The sequence below is a fragment of the Topomyia yanbarensis genome, chromosome 3, assembly GCF_030247195.1.
Source record: "Topomyia yanbarensis strain Yona2022 chromosome 3, ASM3024719v1, whole genome shotgun sequence".
Taxonomy (NCBI): domain Eukaryota; kingdom Metazoa; phylum Arthropoda; class Insecta; order Diptera; family Culicidae; genus Topomyia; species Topomyia yanbarensis.
Window position 1 is genome coordinate 237,005,780 of NC_080672.1, and position 17,888 is coordinate 237,023,667.

General features: G+C 41.3%; 1 protein-coding gene across 3 annotated transcripts in view; it reads left to right on the top strand.

The window, feature by feature from the left end:
• Positions 1-828: 828 nt before the first annotated feature.
• LOC131689707 (calcium/calmodulin-dependent protein kinase type 1) overlaps positions 829-17,888 on the top strand; it is a 128,373-nt gene continuing 111,313 nt past the window's right edge. Inside the window, exons 1-2 of one of the 3 annotated variants that reach the window (XM_058974976.1) lie at positions 829-1,014; positions 1,077-1,338. The gene's annotated coding sequence lies outside the window, so the exon portion shown is untranslated. Of the gene's footprint in view, positions 1,015-1,076; positions 1,339-1,377; positions 1,398-17,888 lie in introns of those variants that run through there. The other 2 variants (XM_058974975.1, XM_058974977.1) reach the window with 2 other exon arrangements.

Below are 17,888 nucleotides of genomic sequence, written 5' to 3' on the forward strand. Positions count from 1 at the left end.
TCATGAAACTCCAGATCACGCGAGGAAAGAGTATATCCGGCTAATAGGAAAGTGTCAGCTTTGTATCATGCACAGCCGATCCTTCTCTCCGATAGTCTTCACTGAATCTCCTACGTAGTTCAAAATATAAAGGAGTTTGACATTGGTGCTGATTGGGTCTCGGTTTCGAGTTGGAAGTTTATTTATGGAACGTTTTTTTATAACCACAATAATACCCCGATTACATTTCGAAGAAATGTATGAGTCAAATAGTTGCAAATGGCTGTACTTTCAGAATAATTGCAAATAAAACTAAATTTCTTACTCGTTTCATTCATATTTTGGCAGTGGTTAGCTTTTTCCGAGAAGATAATGAAGATTTTGTTGTAAGCTACGACTCTCTTACGGGTGAAAAAAAGCAAATTGTATCACTGCCAGTTCATGAGCTGAATCATAGGTGTCGCATGACTAATTTTGGTTTTGCCGCAAATCGCCAATTCTAGACATCTCTATAAATGTATTTTCATTTCTACTGTTCTGTTTACATATCTATAGTTTTATATATTTTGTAGGCTCTCTCTGACACCCACTGACAATAAAGTTGTAATTTTGTGATATTTAAACTAGTTTCTCCTTGGATTTAATAAAAAAAATCGCCATTGCTTGATTAGTTTTATTAAAATTTATTCATCTTTGAATTTAAAAAAAATGGTGGTTAAATTTTGGTTTAATTCACACGCTTACATATCTGAAATACAGGTGGCGCTGTTTTAGTTTAGCTATTTGCCACTAGATGTCGCAACTAGTACCTCTAAAATATTTTGGCGGATGGATTTTTTGGCGGTTAGTTTCACCCAAGTTGCTCAGATGGGAAAATATAAGACAGCAGCATTCGTCTCTCAAATATGTTGTTTGACAAAAATAATAATTGTTGATTTTGATTGTCTGACATTGCATTCCCAACCACCTAAACTGCTTAGTTTAAGTAGCTGTTATTTGTATATCTCAAAAAAGCACGATTTTAATTATTGATAGGTAAGTAAGCATAATTTTGAATGCTTTTCCATTAGCAGTAAACATATTAGTTTTTTTTGTAGTTTAACGTTTTTACTTGAATTTTATTTTCATCAAACCCAACCGAACTTGTAAGGGCTACTAAGCAATATTAAATGAAGTACTCAAATTAGTTTTGCGCTAAACGGAGTCATTGTGATGACGTCAGCAGAACTGAAAATCGCAAACATTCTGTCTCGCGTTTCTTTATCTCAAATGGCGATAGTGTGAGATTAACAGTGTGGCTCAATCAAACAAAAAAATACTAATGCTGAAAACGGGAAGAGAAATAATATGTATAAACAGGTATTAGCTATATTGTATCCTGTTTTTTGTTTGTGTTGTAACGTAGACCGTAGTTACAGGTACACATTTAATTTTATTTTAATTTCATACTATAATCTCGTTATTTAATCGAGTTTAACCTTCAAATTTCGTAAACAAAGATTATGCTTACAATAAATACATTTTTATTGGCAGTACGAATGAATTGAAATTTGGTTATATTAGACATGAATACAATATTGTTTTGGGTAATTGTTTCGAAACGTGACTTTTTCGAAAGAAAAGGGTATTTTTTGCGAAAAAAGCAATGAAAAAAAAAATTTGGGGGAAAGCTTTGAAGTACTTTAAACTGGAAAAATAATTTGTCCCTGCTTACCTTACTAACTTTCCTTGACCTGAGTAATGGTAAAATCAACAGGTTACCGTGCGATTAATTAATAAATTAATAAACTAACAGTGGCATTGCACATGAGAAAGTGAAGTTTAGGGCGAAGCGGCGCGCCGATGTGTAAAATTTCATAAGTCAAGCCTGAGTACGAACGAAGTGGGTGGCGGTATGATTGAAAAATTCATATCTCCGTAAGTATTTAATTGCCCACTCCCAAATTTTTACGGCATCAATAAAAATGATTTTACTACTTTATACAATAAAAAACCGATTTAATCCACCCATCAGTGAGATGAGACATTTCTTACACATTTCACTATTGGATTAGTTTGCAGATCGTACAAGAAGTAGGCACCCTACTAGAGGTGGGATGAAAACAGTTTCTAGTCTTGCACGAATAAAATCTCGAATAAACTGAATAAATTATAGAAATCAACAAAACGACCGAAATAAAAAAGTAAAGTAAAAACCTGTTTTAATCCACCTAGTGGTGCAATTGTGCCTTTCTCATTTATCCAAACTATTATTTAATAGCTGGTTCGCACAATATAACATTATGGAAATGTCTTTAATTTTTATTACACTTGGTAAGTATATATAAAAGCACCTTTTTGCATTCGTCGCGGTATCATCCACAACCCGTAACTCCGGAGCCGGAAGTCGGATGGAGATGGAATTTAATATCAGTTTCCGGGGACGCAACACCTTTCATTTGAGACTAAGTTGATCAAATCGATCTAGCCATTTTCGAGAAACCAATATAACCGTTATTCTTAATTTGGATGCTTCCGGATCCGTCGATGGTGGCCAGTGTGGCCAAAGAGACTTTAAATGACTGTTGGTGACCTAGATCTACAAATTCAACAGTTGTGTTTACATTTTGGAAAAAATTTCACCTTTTTACATTCATCGCATAATTCGTTAGAATCGGGATTTGCTGCGTGATCGTACGTATCACCCTGTAATTCAGGAATTAGAAATCGGATCCACACAAAATTCAACAGCAACTGATGGACCTTTCATTTAAAATCAAGTTTGCCAAATCGGTTCAGAAAATTCCGAGAAACCGATGTGGACAAATCAACAAATTTTGTTTTGTAACCATACTCTTCAACTCGTAATCCGGAACAAGATGTCGGTTGAAAATGAAATTCAATAGCAACCTATGGGAATATTATACCTTTCATTTGAATCTTAGTTTGTAAAAATCGGTTTAGCCATCTCCGAGAAACCGATGTGGACATTTTGTTAACAAATCCGCACATACACATATATACATACATACATACATATATACATACATACATACACACATACATACACATAGATATTTTGCGATCTCGGTCCGGGCCTAGGTTAGAAAGTCGGTTTTTGGAACAATTGCATAACCTTTCTATATGAGAAAGGCAAAAGAATAATATTTAATTAGCTTAATCAGCATGAGTTCAATGTTATCTTCATCTTATATTTTGAAATGTTGGTGGAATGGGTTTGAAAGTGGAGGGAATGGGGGGTTAGTAGAGTGGGAATGGAGGATGCGTCAGCAATCCTTCATCTTATCTCGGTATACGGGGTGGATGAAGGAAATGCGGGCGTGAGGGTGGTCCAAGGGGAGGGGAGTGATGAAGGAGGGAGGTGTCCAGGCAAGGCGGGGGGAGGGGCGGCGACGCAATACTCAACTGCATATTTTGCCTTCCATTTCAGACTTGGTTTGAGAAAATCGGTTCAGTCTTCACCGAAGAACCGATGTGACTTTAATTGTGGAATATGCCCGGAATTCCGGAATCGTCGATAGTGGACAATATATTCAAAGAATGTTTGATTGGCAATCAGTGATCTAGATCTGCGATTAGAAGTAATTTGGTGACCATTTCAATAGTTTTTAACCTCTGAGGTATTACGATTGTACCCATTTAGGGACCATTCATAAATTACGTAACGCAAAAATTGACCGAAATTGACCCCCCCCCCTCCCCCTATGTAACAAATTGTCACAAATTTTTCCATCCCCCCCTCCCCTGTTACGTAACAAATACCAAGAAAAAAATTTTTTTTTTCTTCGATGAAAACATGTTACGTAACGATCTAGTTAACACCCCCTCCCCCCTATGTCACAACTTGTCGTACCCCCTCCCCCCCCCTAAAAGCGTTACGTAATTTATGCATGGTCCCTTATATGGGGAATTCCAGTGTATCCTTACTAACACCCCTGTAACTCCGGAAGCAAAAGTCAGAATCGAATGAAATTCAGCAGCAGTCAATGGTATTACTGTATCTTTCATTTGAAATCAAGTTTGTAAAAATCGGTAGAGAATTCGTTGGGGAATGGGTGTGATATTAGCTTAGGAATTTGGAGGGTTCCCCGGGGGCGTCATGAACCGTCATAGGTGGCCAATGTGGTCAAAGCTGCTTTGATTGATCATTAGTGATCCAGACCCGCAAACTAGAGTAATGTTACATCAATTTTAATATGTTTTACATCATTTGAACATCATGGTGGTACCAGTTTATATGGGAATTTGCTGTGTGACCGCACTCTTCAACCCGTAACTCCGGAACCGGAAGTCGGATCAACTAAAAATTCAATAGCAGCTTATGGGAGCGTTATACCTTTCAGATGAAACTAAGTTTGCGAAAATCGGTTCAGCCATCTCTGAGAAAATTGTGAGTTTAAATGACACGCACATACACAGACATTTGCCGATCTCGACGAACTGAATCGAATGGTTTATGACACTCGGCCCTCCGGGCCTCGGTTAAAAAGTCGATTTTTACAGTGATTGCATAGCCTTTTTTATATGAGAAAGGCAAAACGTTAAGGCTATACCACATCGCTTTTTTTCTTGTGCTGTTCGACTTCGCTGCAACTCAGTCGGACTGTAACCCTCATGTTTAGGTATATCGAGCAAACGTGTGAATCACAGGATTGTTTGGCATAGCGCCGCACTATGGGGTGGCTAGAACAAAAAGTTGGACAAAAAAGGAAAAAAAAAATTTTTAATTTTTCAATCAAACTATATTTTTTAAACATTCTTCAATATTTTCTACATCGTGTACCATTGAAATGATAACTAAAAACTTTGGTCGAAATTTGTGACACACGGTCAAACATTATTAAAAATAAACACGTTTTTTTCTACTAAATCAGGCAATAAGAAACACTTTCTACTGAAATTGAACAATACAATCAATGTAGTATTATTACACTAGGAAACGCTGCTAATGACCTATTCTAACTACTCTAATGCTGGATATATCGAAATAAAAAAGTCTAACTATTTTGTTTTGACAAAAAAGGTAATTGTTTGTTTTGTGATTTTAGTACTGTTTCGCAATTGAAAAAGTTATCAAATTAAGTCAAATTAAGATAAAAGGTTGAAAGCATTCGAAACTATCGGCTATTGTCAGTCCATCGCAAGTGGATACTCATCCGACCGCGTCCGACCGTTGGTTTGAGAACAATTTGAAAATTGTAGTTTTTACATAATTTTTGTGCCTTTTATCAAACATTATAAGCAACTATAAGTCTTATTTAAATGAATCGCCTGCTAAAATTTCTTATCAGTTTCGTAAATTGTTTATTGTTTATAATAGTCATAAATTTTCGATGACAAACCCACACCTCCCTCCCTCCTCACCTTTTCAAACCAGCGGTAGAACTTGTAGATGAGGAACAAAGAGTCATCGAGAAATGTTAACGTTACTCACTTTTCTTCAGTGTACAGTAGCACTTCCGAAAAAAGTTTTTTATTGCTTTTGTTCATAGTTGATAAACTGAAAGTGTTTTTTTTTTCTTGAATTTACTATTTACCAAGAGAATGAGATTCTCCTAGTAATTTTTTCATCTATGTCTACACAAATATTTTCTTTGGGCGGTCATTTACATCCATACCTCAATCTTAGAACAAAACATACATACACAATGATGAACGGCATTATTGTGACTGTAATATTGAATGCATGCATACAAAGCAGCAGTTTCTGTGGTAATCAGTTAAATATCGTCTCCTTTCAAAATATTACTTTTTGCTTTGAGAAGAATAACATAACAAGTTTTGGAATTATCATCAATAAAATAAGTTAATTTATGTATTGTCTCCAATGTACAAATATAATTTAGAAAATCATATTTGTTAGAAAATCGTTCTTCGAATGTTACTATAGCCACCATACACAATGGTTTCATTAAGATTGAGTTTTAGAAGAAATATTAGAAGAATACAAATTTCACACTGTTAGGTGGATTTTTGTATGAAAAATGTGCTCAAGATCAAATATTTAAGCTTCTCTTGAATTATAATTGCAAAATAATATATAGAACAGCAGAAAATAATTTTGTCCAGGTTTTTGCCCTAGTTACCCCATAGTGCATCGCCGCGTTGTGTAAAACACACTTGCATTAACTTCATTATTTATTAGAAATAAATAAAATAAATAATAATATTTATTCAACGGATTGACTTGATTTTTTATGATGATACATAATATGTTTCTTTCCTTTTTTATTTCGACTATGTTAGTCACATTTTCTTTTTTACATGTTAACGACATTCAATTAGCTAGAGGTTACTGGGGAGGGAAAGTTATGAAAATTAGAGCCATAGTACTCAAGTGAGAGCAAGGATGTGAAGTAAACAGATCGGAAAACTAGAAGTGGCAGGGTCATTCGAACAGGCTTAATATCGTACGGGCTTAATCTTTGTCTTCTGTTAATGAGGGTCGAGCTTAGGCAACTACGAATCACCCGAGTTCACTAACATGTGTCCTGGTATCGATAGACGTGTCCATCTTTACCGTGACAACCGACAAAAATTAAGCCACGCAAACACGAAAGGCAAGCAGAGATGAACAGCAGAAATCATCATTAAGATTGATGCTAATCGTCGACAGGTTTTCAGTGGTGATCTTGCGTGGCTTAAGTGGCGGAAGTTGCTCGACAAAAAATGGCTTCGTCGCAAGCACCTTTTCCATGGGCTGTTGCGCGAAAATGCCACTGTGTGGGATGAATGCAGTCAGATTTCTGGTGAAAAAAATAGTACAACGTTTGACATTTTTAAAATGTTGACGAGCACCATCAGAAAAATAAATGCAAACTTTCAAGGTTTTCAAAAAGAATTGATTTAAGAGTACGACGTACAAACGATACGTAACTAAACTGAACACAAAATTATATATAAGTTAAGCGCGAGGCCACCTCCAGCACCAAAAATGATGACTTGAACAAACCCACCGATGACACAATGTAAGTTCTGGAATCGCTGAGGTAGCGTCGCGTATGTGGTACACACGCGAACGCCCGGACATAGGACCATCGTGTGAGCCACCGTCACCAAGTGCAAGAGCAGCAGTTTTAGGGACTAAGCCAGGGCCTTCAAGTTATCGATTAATAAAATAAAATTCATTTAGTATATAACATCGATGAAGTGAAGTTGCACTTTTGCTTTAGATTTTTGTAAAAAGCGATATCCTTTGGTATATTTCTTTAGTGTAGCAGTCGGGCGCGGATTTTTTCAGTGATAATTCCGGGATCGATCCTTCCGCGAGCGTACATCGTGTGAATTGTGTTTTATTCTGAAGAAACTCCGCTGAATCTACACACATAGCGAACGGATATCGCAAAAAATACTGTAAGTAATTTTAATCTTTCATAATCTAACGCTAAAGAGAACGGCTAAGTGAAACAAAAAAGCCCTATCTTTAAATAAACCAATAATACAACCACTAATTCAGAGACCCGAGCCCCGACCCACGGTAAGCGGAGGTCTGAATATCACAAATCTAAATAAGTTAAACTAATCCTAAACAAAAAAAACACTAAATAACTTGCAACAAAGAGTCTAAGTTAATTTTGTATAAGTGAATCTAACAATGGAAGCTAACCTTCAGGCACGCATAGCTGAATTACAGCAGCTGCTGTCCGAAAAACAGGAGCATATCGAGCAAATGCAACTCGAATCAATTGGTGCAGCAGAAGCAGTGCAGGCTGCACAAGCTACTGCTAATGCCGCGCGTTTGCAATTGAAAACAATTAATACCGCAGACCAAACTCCACGGGTGGAGGATATTTTAAAAACGCTTCAAAAACCCTAAATAATTAAAGGGTTGCCGTCTTTCGATGGCAACCCAATAAAATTGCACAGCTTTATTAAGAGTATCGATAACCTCATGCCATTAATAGAAAGTGCAAGAGGTACAACTGTCTTGAATGTCTGATTACAGGCAATTAGAGCAAAAGTGACTGGCGAAGCTGGTAATGCGTTGGAGCTCTATGCGACCATTCTAGAATGGGAGGAAATAAAGAACAACTTAATCACACACTATAGTGACAGAGGTGACGAAGTCTGCCTCACTAGAGATCTGTTCAAACTAGAACAGACCACGAGCATAGAAGAAGTCCCATATAATATATCTGCTTATTAACCTATTAAATTTGAACCATGACAGCGAACAAATTAAACATGCTAAGAAAAATTGTATGCTGAAATGGGCTTAAAAGTTTTCCTGGGAGGATTAAAAGATACTCTTGGCCCAATAATTAGAGTGCAAGCTCCAACTACTGTCAGAGAAGCCTTGAGACTATGCCTAGAGGAAAGTAACTACAATCACGGGAGAAACTGCCCAAAACGCTAGTTTTTCCACCTGCTCTTCCTCCTAGACCATCTGCTGATGTGCAGAGAATCCCAATGAGACCCCATCCAGGCTTCTTGCCATCTCGACCACCTTTTAAACCAACACAACCATTTCAACCAATTCGTACCCTGCAACCTTTCCAACAAGTTCGTGCCCCGCAACCCTTCCAACAATTCCGTTCATCACAACCATTCCAACAAATTCGTGCTCCGCAACCCTTCCAACAATTTTGTTCATCACAACCCTTCCAACACTTCCAACCACCACAAAACCCTTATCAATTCCAATCACCTCAACCCAAACCAACACCTATGGATGTAGACCCGTCCATACGGTCCTGAAAAATAAATTATATGAACAGACCACATTTCCATCTAGAATCCAACCCGTTCGAGTATCCATATGAAGATTATTATCTTCCCGAAAACTACGATCATCCGAGCAAACGAAAAGTCCATAATACCCCCATGGTCATGGTCCAATTGCACCCCCACTGCATGGTGTTTTGATAGTGTTTTAAATGGGATCAACCCATGAAAACACCATCACCATGGTCCGGTAAATCCCATATAAAAACCATATTTTGGTGTATTTATGGTTTATTGAGACCATTTGATGGTTGTAAAACTTGGCATGGATCATGTTCATGGTCTTTTCAAGGGGTGGTATGGTGTCTGAACCCATGAGAATTTGCTCGGGCAATACCACGAATACCAATTTAATTACACACCGCCAGTAGAGTATTATCAAAAAACACACGGTAGCGAAACTCAAGAACCAGTAGCAGAAACTAATGACTCTGCCACCGAACAGAATACGCAACAAGTTGTTGATGACTTAAATTTTCAGCTAGCGGGCGGACAAATGGGAATGACATAAACAATTTCATTCCGTATATCGTAGTTAACACTAGCAAAGGTGAATTAAATTTTTTGATAGATTCAGGAAGTAACAAAATTATCTCTCCAGCAAACACGTAAATTTCCAAAATTGTACAACTATAACACCATCAATGGTTAGAAATGTGACTGGGTCACATACAATTGATAGATACGTTGAATTAAATCCTTTTCCTAGAATACCCAACACACAAAAGCAAATATTTCTCATTTTCGACTTTCACCAAATTACGAATCTCTGAAAAATGAAAATATAGACATTATTACTTCAGAAAACGAATTAAGATTTCCTAATGGAACAATAAAATGAAGCGGAAATACCCAGACGTGATGTCAGTATACTTGAACGCACACGAAAGCAAACTGACTAGGCTTCCAACAACAATAACCGGAGATTTCTTCTTAGAAAACGATTTTGCAATAGCTGCGAATGTCCTCGTCCCCTCAGGACTATACACAGCAGAGGATGGATACGTTCAAACAATTATTACGAATTACTCCCCCCCCCCCCCCAAAAGAGAAATTATTGAAAGTTCTCGACATAGTAATACGTTTTTTATAGAAGGGCAAAAGCTTTTGTTTACAAATGCTATTAAACACAGCATAAAAACGAAAGATGAACTACTTATCCACTCGAAATCATACCGCTACCCCTTCTGTTATAGAGAGGAGGTAAAGCGTCAGATTTCCGACTTGCTAAATCAAGGAATCATACGGCAATCAAACAGCCCGTGGACCTGTATGGATCGGCGGATGGTAATTGATTACCGTATATTGAATGAGAAAACGATTGACGATCGTTATCCCATTCCTAACATAACGAATATTCTAGACAAGCTAGGACGATGTATGTATTTTACTACCCTATATCTCGCATCTGGATTCCACCAGGTCGAGGTCGAGGACAAGGACATTCCGAAAACAGCTTTTTGTGTCGATAACGGGCACTACGAGTTTGTGAGAATGCCTTTTGACCTGAAAAATACCCCATCCACCTTTCAACGTGTGATGGATAATGTTCTTCGAGAACACATTGGTGTCATCTGTTTGGTTTACATGGGCGACATCATCGTATTCTCAACCAGTCTGACAGAGCATATTGACAGCCTGTCAAAAATATTCAAAACATTGGAGAAACACAATCTGAAGATACAGTTGGACAAAAGCGAGTTCCTACAAAAGGAAGTTGCCTTCTTGGGCCACATCGTAACTCCAGAAGGTGTGAAACCAAATCTAGATCTGGATAAAAATTATAAAAGAATGGCCATTGTCATCGAACGAAAAAGAACTGCGTGGTTTCCTAGGCATTTTAGGATACTCCCGTAAGTTCATTAAATACTTTGCAAAAATTGCCAAGCCTCTGACAACCGCTTTGAGAAAAGGAGAAAATATCTCCCACTCAAAAGAGTTTGTCGACGCTTTTGAACATTGTAAAGGGATTTTATCAGGTAGCAATATCCTCCAATATCCCGATTTTAACAAACAATTTATCTTAACTACAGACTATGCTATTGGCGCTGTACTATCACAAGGAACTATCGGAAGCGATAAACCAATAGCTTCCCGAACCCTGAACCGATCAGAGGAAAAGTACTCAGCAATAGAAAAAGAACTTTTAGCTGTAGTATGGGCCGGCAAGTACTTCCGGCCATATTTGTACGGAAGGAAATTCGTCCTTTACACGGACCATAAGCCCTTAACATACGGATTAAATCTGAAAGATACCAATAATAGACTTGTTCATTGGCGTCTTTCGCTTATTGAGTTCGATTAGGAAATCCGCTATCGTCCTGGGAAAGAGGACGTCGTAGCAGATAGCCTCTCTAGGGTACGTAACGAACTTAACATAAATGAAAATGAATCTTCAAATAGTAGTATAGTCGTTCAACCGACCGACTCTAATAGTAGCGACACTTCATCCGACGATCAAACCGTTCATTCATCCGATTCAGGCGACATGGACCTGATAAAATGTACCGAGAAATCTCTGAACGAATTCAGTAACCAAATAGTTCTAAAAATAGCACCAGACGAACCAGACCATTATGAACAGATATTTCCTAGGGTATATCGAAGGACAATCACCAGAACAGTATTTGGAGTTCCAGTGATATTCAATATCTTCAAAGAGTACATGGGCCTTAAAAGGACAAACTGCATCTATTGTCCAGAAAATCTCATGAACCTGATTGAAAAAATCACTTTGGTAGAGCGAAACAATTTAAAATTTTGTGAGCACAAAAAATGTTGATCGACCTGAGATCCCCAGAGGAAGAAAACCCCATTGAACAAACGCATGACCGTTCACATAGAGGTATTTGGGAGAATAACGGACAAATATCTAACAGATTCTACTTCCCCAGAATGAAAAATAAAATCAGAGAATACATAAAGCTCTGTGACACATGTCACAAAAACAAATATGATCGTCACCCCTTTAAACTAACGGCTCAAAACCCAATCCTGAAAGACCTCTAGATATTGTACATATTGATACCTTCACAGCACAGCAAACATACTTCCTATCTGAAGTAGATAAATTTTCTAGATTCGGCGTTGACACATATTAAATCGAGGAACATTTTAGATATAAGAAGAGGACTGACAAAATTCTTCCCTCTCGTAGGTTGACGGGTTTGACGGTACTGCAAACATCTTCAAGCATATTTGAGCAGAGATGGTTATTGCATTACGCCTCGATAGTGGTGCCCCGAGGATACCGTGAGGGCTTATGGGCCTTTTTTTATGTTTTGTGTTATTTCATACTCTGCACCAGCCCAAACCAACAGTCAGTTAAGGGCCTGTGAGCACTGGCGTGGCCGATTGGCGGGTCGCCGTGGATTGACTTTCTCTGTGGGCTGTGTTTGCAGACATTGTTCAACAGCTTAACGGCAGTCTTTGTGGGCACGGCTCGCAGTGGAAGTCATTGTGTGTCGATTTATCGGTCGACCTCGTCAACGTGCACAGGCGCATTGGGGTTGGACGGAGAGATGGTGGAATTCGCGGACGGGGGAGGCGGTTTTTCCACACCGTGTGTCGGGTCTTCATGGGAGTCGGTCAGCAGTACTGTAACAACATTCTACATGCGCTGATTGATTTTTGTGGGGATCTGGCATGCGGTGTGGAGGGGAGCTGCTTTTTTCGTTTGCGAGTTTTGCGCATTCTCTGTCCAACCTTAAAAAAAATAAAAAAAAAATAACAGTAGAACCCTATTAGTTGTATTGTGTTGTAATAATTGTAGTTTTTGGTACTAGTGTACAGTTGTGTGCTAGTCGTGTGTCTATCTGTGTATGTGGGTCTTCTGAGTATTTGTGACATATGGACCAGGGAATGGATGCAGAACTGGCTTATATGATCCCTCTCCTAGGTTGTCGGGTTTGACGGTATTGCAAACATCTTCAAGCATATTTGAGCAGACATCTGCTTTGAGATGGTTATTGCATTACGCCTCGATAGTGGTGCATCGAGGAGACCGAGAGGGCTTATGGGCCTTTTTTATGTTTTTTGTTATTTCATACTCTGCAGCAGCCCAAACTAACAGTCAGCTAAGGGCCTGTGCACACTGGCGTGGTCGCCGTGGAGTGACTTTTTCTGTGGGCTTTGTTTGCAGAAATTGTTCAACAGCTTAACGGCTGTCTTTTTGAGCACGGCTCGCAGTGGGAGTCATTGTGTGTCAATTTATCGGTCGACCTCGTCAACGTGCACAGGCGCATTAAAAAAATAACAGTTGAACCCTATTAGTTGTTGTTACTGCTGGGCCACTGTCTACAATCTGAGGTCTGTGCATTTAGTGTGTAGGCCGGCGAGGATGTTGCTGCTGCGCGCACTTACCAAAATCTGGGGTATGCAAGTTTAGCGTGTAGGCCGGCTATAAATGTTTCTGCTGGGCGCACTGCCCAAGATCTGGTGTATGTGCGTTTAGTGTGTAGGCTGGCTAGAAACGTCAAACGAGAGAGAATCTGAAGACACATTGCGAGTGCGGTCGAGAAGATAATAGCTAAATTTATTAGTGCTAATTAAAATATCCTAATTCTACTTAAGTGAGAAAACTAAAATAAAACCTAAATTTATTATTCTAGTTTAAAAGCGTAAGTAAAAAATAGTGAATTCATAAAGTTAAAACCTAATGTGTTATTCTAATTAAAACACTTACAGAACTAAAAGTTTGGTTAGGATTTATACTCTGAATTCTCCACGTGTAGGGTGGATCATCAATCCGGTGAAAAATACCGAAAGTGTAGGTAAATTATAAGAAAAATTGTATAACCTAACTAAATTTAATATATTTGCAGTATAAAGCTGCACTGCTCTAAACAGACGAAAAATGCTGCTATTAACCGGTATTTTATTTACATTCCGCCCCAACACAACTTTATAACTTTCGCCATGAGCGATCATAATTCCGGCTCAAAGGACCAGGATGGTCCGGGAAACGGTTCGCAACAAACGTCGGACCTAAGCTGGACGGGAGGCTGCGTCGGATGTACGCGCCCCGATTCCTATGATAATTTTGTGCAGTGTGACAGCTGCGACAGCTGGTGACACATGCGTTGTGCGGGAGTAACCAGTTCGATAGAGGAACGGCCGTGGACGTGCTGCAATTGTTTACCACAGAGTGTGGTATCGTCATCCAGCAATCAGTCTGCGCGGGTCGCTTTACGACTGAAGCTCCTAGAGGAAGAGCGCGCAATTGAGCGGCGCGAGTTGGAGGCCGAAAAGAAGGCTTTAGAACTGGAGCGGAAGGCAATGCAGCTGGAGCGGAAGGCAATCCAGGAAAAGTATAGGCTGCTGGAAGAACAACTGACAGAAGGGAATGCCGGCAGCAGAGTAAGTCGTCGTACCAGCATGCAGCGTGTTAATCTCTGGGTCGAGGAACAAATGGTAGAGGATACAGCATCGGCCGCTGCTGTAATGGACAACAACGACTTACAAGAACCAACCGATAGCAGTCAGTTGGCAACGTCCGACCGAAGGATGGTCAGCCGGCAAAAGAAGGAGCCAGTACAGCCGTCGGCAACGATCCAAAAGGGCAAGGCACCGATAGCGGGTGTGGAGCGCCCTACAGATCGAAGTCAAAAGCAGGAAGTTCAGCAGCGCAATACTGGGGTGATTCCCAAGGAGGTTCCGTATTATCGCTCGAATCCGTATGGAGGTAACCTTTTCCCCTCACTGCCCCCCGTACTGCCACCAAGTAAGCCACCCATCTTTATCAATGCATTTTCCGCTCAACAGAGCGAAGACCCATACCATCAATTACAAACGCAAGTAGGTTCAATGAACATGACTAATGAGGACCATTATCCCACCCCCTCCGTTCCATTTCCCACATTGAGTGGAAATGAGACACGGTTTGCTCCTAGAGCAATGACACAGCCCAATGTCAACTTCAGTCAAGCGAATGCGCCTCTTCTTTCGGCGACAAACGTAACGTCTGAGCAAACCTCTACTCCCTCGCAGTTAGCCGCGCGACAGATTACCCCCCTTCGCCGGTGATCCCGCGGACTGGCCGATATTTATCAGTGCTTTCGCAAATACAACCGCCGCGTGTGGATATTCCCGTGTAGAAAATCTTGCGAGATTGCAGCGGTGTTTGAAAGGTGCAGCGTATGAAGCCGTCAGAAGCCGTCTTCTCCTACCGGAATTAGTGCCACAAGTGATCAGTACACTACAGCTCCTCTACGGACGACCGGAATTGCTGATCAACGTGCTGTTGGATAAGGTACGATCAACTCCAGCACCCAAGGCGGAAAAGCTCGAGACACTCATCGAGTTTGGGATGGCTGTGCAAAGCCTGTGTGACCATCTGCTAGCAGCGGGACTACAATCTCACCTTACGAATCCATACTTGCTGATAGAGTTGGTGGAGAAGCTCCCAGCCCACGTGAAGATGGAGTGGGCAAATGTCATGCAGCGGTATCCAGAGGCAAACCTGAAAACCTTTGGAGAATTTATGGATGGAGTGGTGATTTCAGCAAGCAGAGTGACACTGTACACCGGCGGAAGCTGCAAAAGCGGTTCCGAGGAGAGAACCAAACCGAAGGTTCGAAGATCGATAAATACTCACGCTAGTCGGCCGGAGTCGACGAATACGGATGAAAGGAGGTGTTACGTTTGCAAAGACGTAGGACATCGTGTACGGGAATGTCAAACATTCAAAGCGCTTTCCGTGGACAATCGGTGGAAGACGGCGCAAAGTCACCAGCTGTGCCGTAGCTGCCTGAACGCGCATGGCCGTAGGAGTTGTCGCAATGCCAGCCCATGCGGAATCAACGGATGTACTTTCCGCCACCATCCTCTGTTACATTCCAACCGCAGTGACCGAACGTCTGGAGAAACGGTATCGCGAAATATCGAAGCGAATGGAAACCATATGCATCACTCAGCAAATCAATCGTTGCTGTTTCGTATCTTGCCAGTGACGCTGTATGGTCCACGGAAGGCAATTAAAACGTTTGCTTTTCTCGATGATGGATCACACCTTACACTCGTTGAAGAGCAACTCGCCAAGGACCTTGGGGTTACTGGCAGTAGTGTCCCACTCTGTCTAACGTGGACAGGCGATGTTTCGAGAGTAGAACCAGACTCGAAGCAATTGCAGCTGCTGGCATCAAGTGCCAATGAAGGAAAGCGACTGAAACAGAACGATGTACGCACAGTTAAAAAACTTGCCTTGCCTGAGCAAACACTGCGAATCGGTGATCTTGAAGATGATTTCCAATATCTCAAGGGTCTACCGATAGCTGAGTATGAAAATGCCATTCCACGATTGCTGATCGGAGTGAATAATCTTCGTCTCTCTGTTCCGTTGAAAGTGAAGGAAGGAAGGGTTAATGAGCCAGTGGCCGTCAAACTCGTCTGGGATGGTGCGTGTATGGAGGGAGTGGTGACATGGTAGCGAGTTCGTGCAACTTCCATGCATGCGGGTGCAACAGCGACCGTAATCTACACGAGCTGGTGAAGGATTATTTCACACTCGAGGATGTTGGAACGAAACCAGCGGTCGAACTGGTATCTGCGGAAGACCAACGAGCACTGCTAATATTGCAGTAGACCACAGTATGTTCGGAAGAGAGATATGAAACGGGGTTACTGTGGAAGTACGACGATATCGAGTTTCCAGAAAGCTATGGAATGGCACTGCGCAGGCTTGAATGCCTGGAACGTCGGATAGCAAGGAATCCGTCTCTAAGGGAGAATTTAAACCGACAAATAGAGGAGTACCAGGAAAAGGGTTATGCGCACGAAGTTACCGACGAGGAATTGAAAACAGCTGGTCTCAAGCGCGTCTGGTACTTGCCACTGGGAGCAGTAGTAAACCCGAAAAAGCCGGAAAAGGTGCGGATAATTTGGGATGCGGCAGCCACGGTCAACGGGATTTCGCTCAACTCTATGCTGCTCAAGGGACCAGATCAGTTGGCATCTTTAGCGGGTGTTCTTTCTCGGTTCCGCCAATTTGCAGTGGCGCTTTCAGCAGACATCAAGGAGATGTTTCACCAAATAAGGATTCGTGAAGTAGACCGACATTCGCAAAGGTTCCTATGGCGTGATGATCCCTCGACTCCTAAGATTTTCGTCATAGATGTAGCCACATTTGGGTCGACCTGTTCCCCAGCGTCAGCGCAGTACGTGAAAAATCGGAATGCAACTGATTTCACGAATGACTTCCCGAAGGCTGCTGAAGATATTGTCGACAACACTTACGTGGATGACTATTTGACCAGCTATGGGACGGAAGCCGAAGCTGGAGAGACTGCGGCACAGGTGAAAGCGATTCAATTGAAAGGAGGGCTTTTATTGCGCAGTTGGCAATCTAACAGCGCGAACGTGCTCCGGAATTTGGGCGAGCCAGCGGATACAGGTAACATGCACTTGTTTCTTGACAAGACTAAGCAATACGAGCGTGTATTGGGAATGCTCTGGCTGACTGATGAAGATGCACTCAGTTTCTGCACTCAGCTGAAGGACGACGTTCAGCAGATCATTTACAGCGACTTACGTCCAACGAAAAGGCAAGTTCTAGGATGCCTTATGAGCTACTTCGATCCTCTGGGATTGTTGAGCTTTCTTTTGGTACATGGCAAAATATTGCTGCAAGACATCTGGCGTGCAGGAATCCTGTGGGATCAGAAGGTGGATGAATCTTACCTGCAACGATGGCTTACCTGGACTACTCTGCTGCAACGGATATCAGACATAAGGATTCCCAGATGTTATTTCCCACGAGCCACGACTGAACACTATCATCGTTTGCAATTACACGTGTTCGTCGATGCGAGCGAAGCCGCATATGCAGCGGTCGCGTACTTCCGCATAATCGACGCGGATGGCACTCCCAGATGCACTCTGGTAACTGCGAAAACCAAGGTTGCACCGTTGAAACCGTTCTCGGAGTACGATTGATGCGTTTTGTTCTGGAGTCCCATACAGTACCAGTAACGGAGCGGTATTTGTGGTCTGATTCATCTACGGTACTGGGGTGGCTAAGAGCGGATCCTCGGAAATACTCCCAGTTCGTGGCTTGTAGAGTCGGAGAGATTTTGACGGCGACCGAAGTGAACGAGTGGCGATGGGTGCCATCGAAGCTGAATCCGGCAGATCTAGCTACAAAATGGGGAAGTGGTCCATCCCTGGACGCTGAAGGAGTGTGGTTCAAG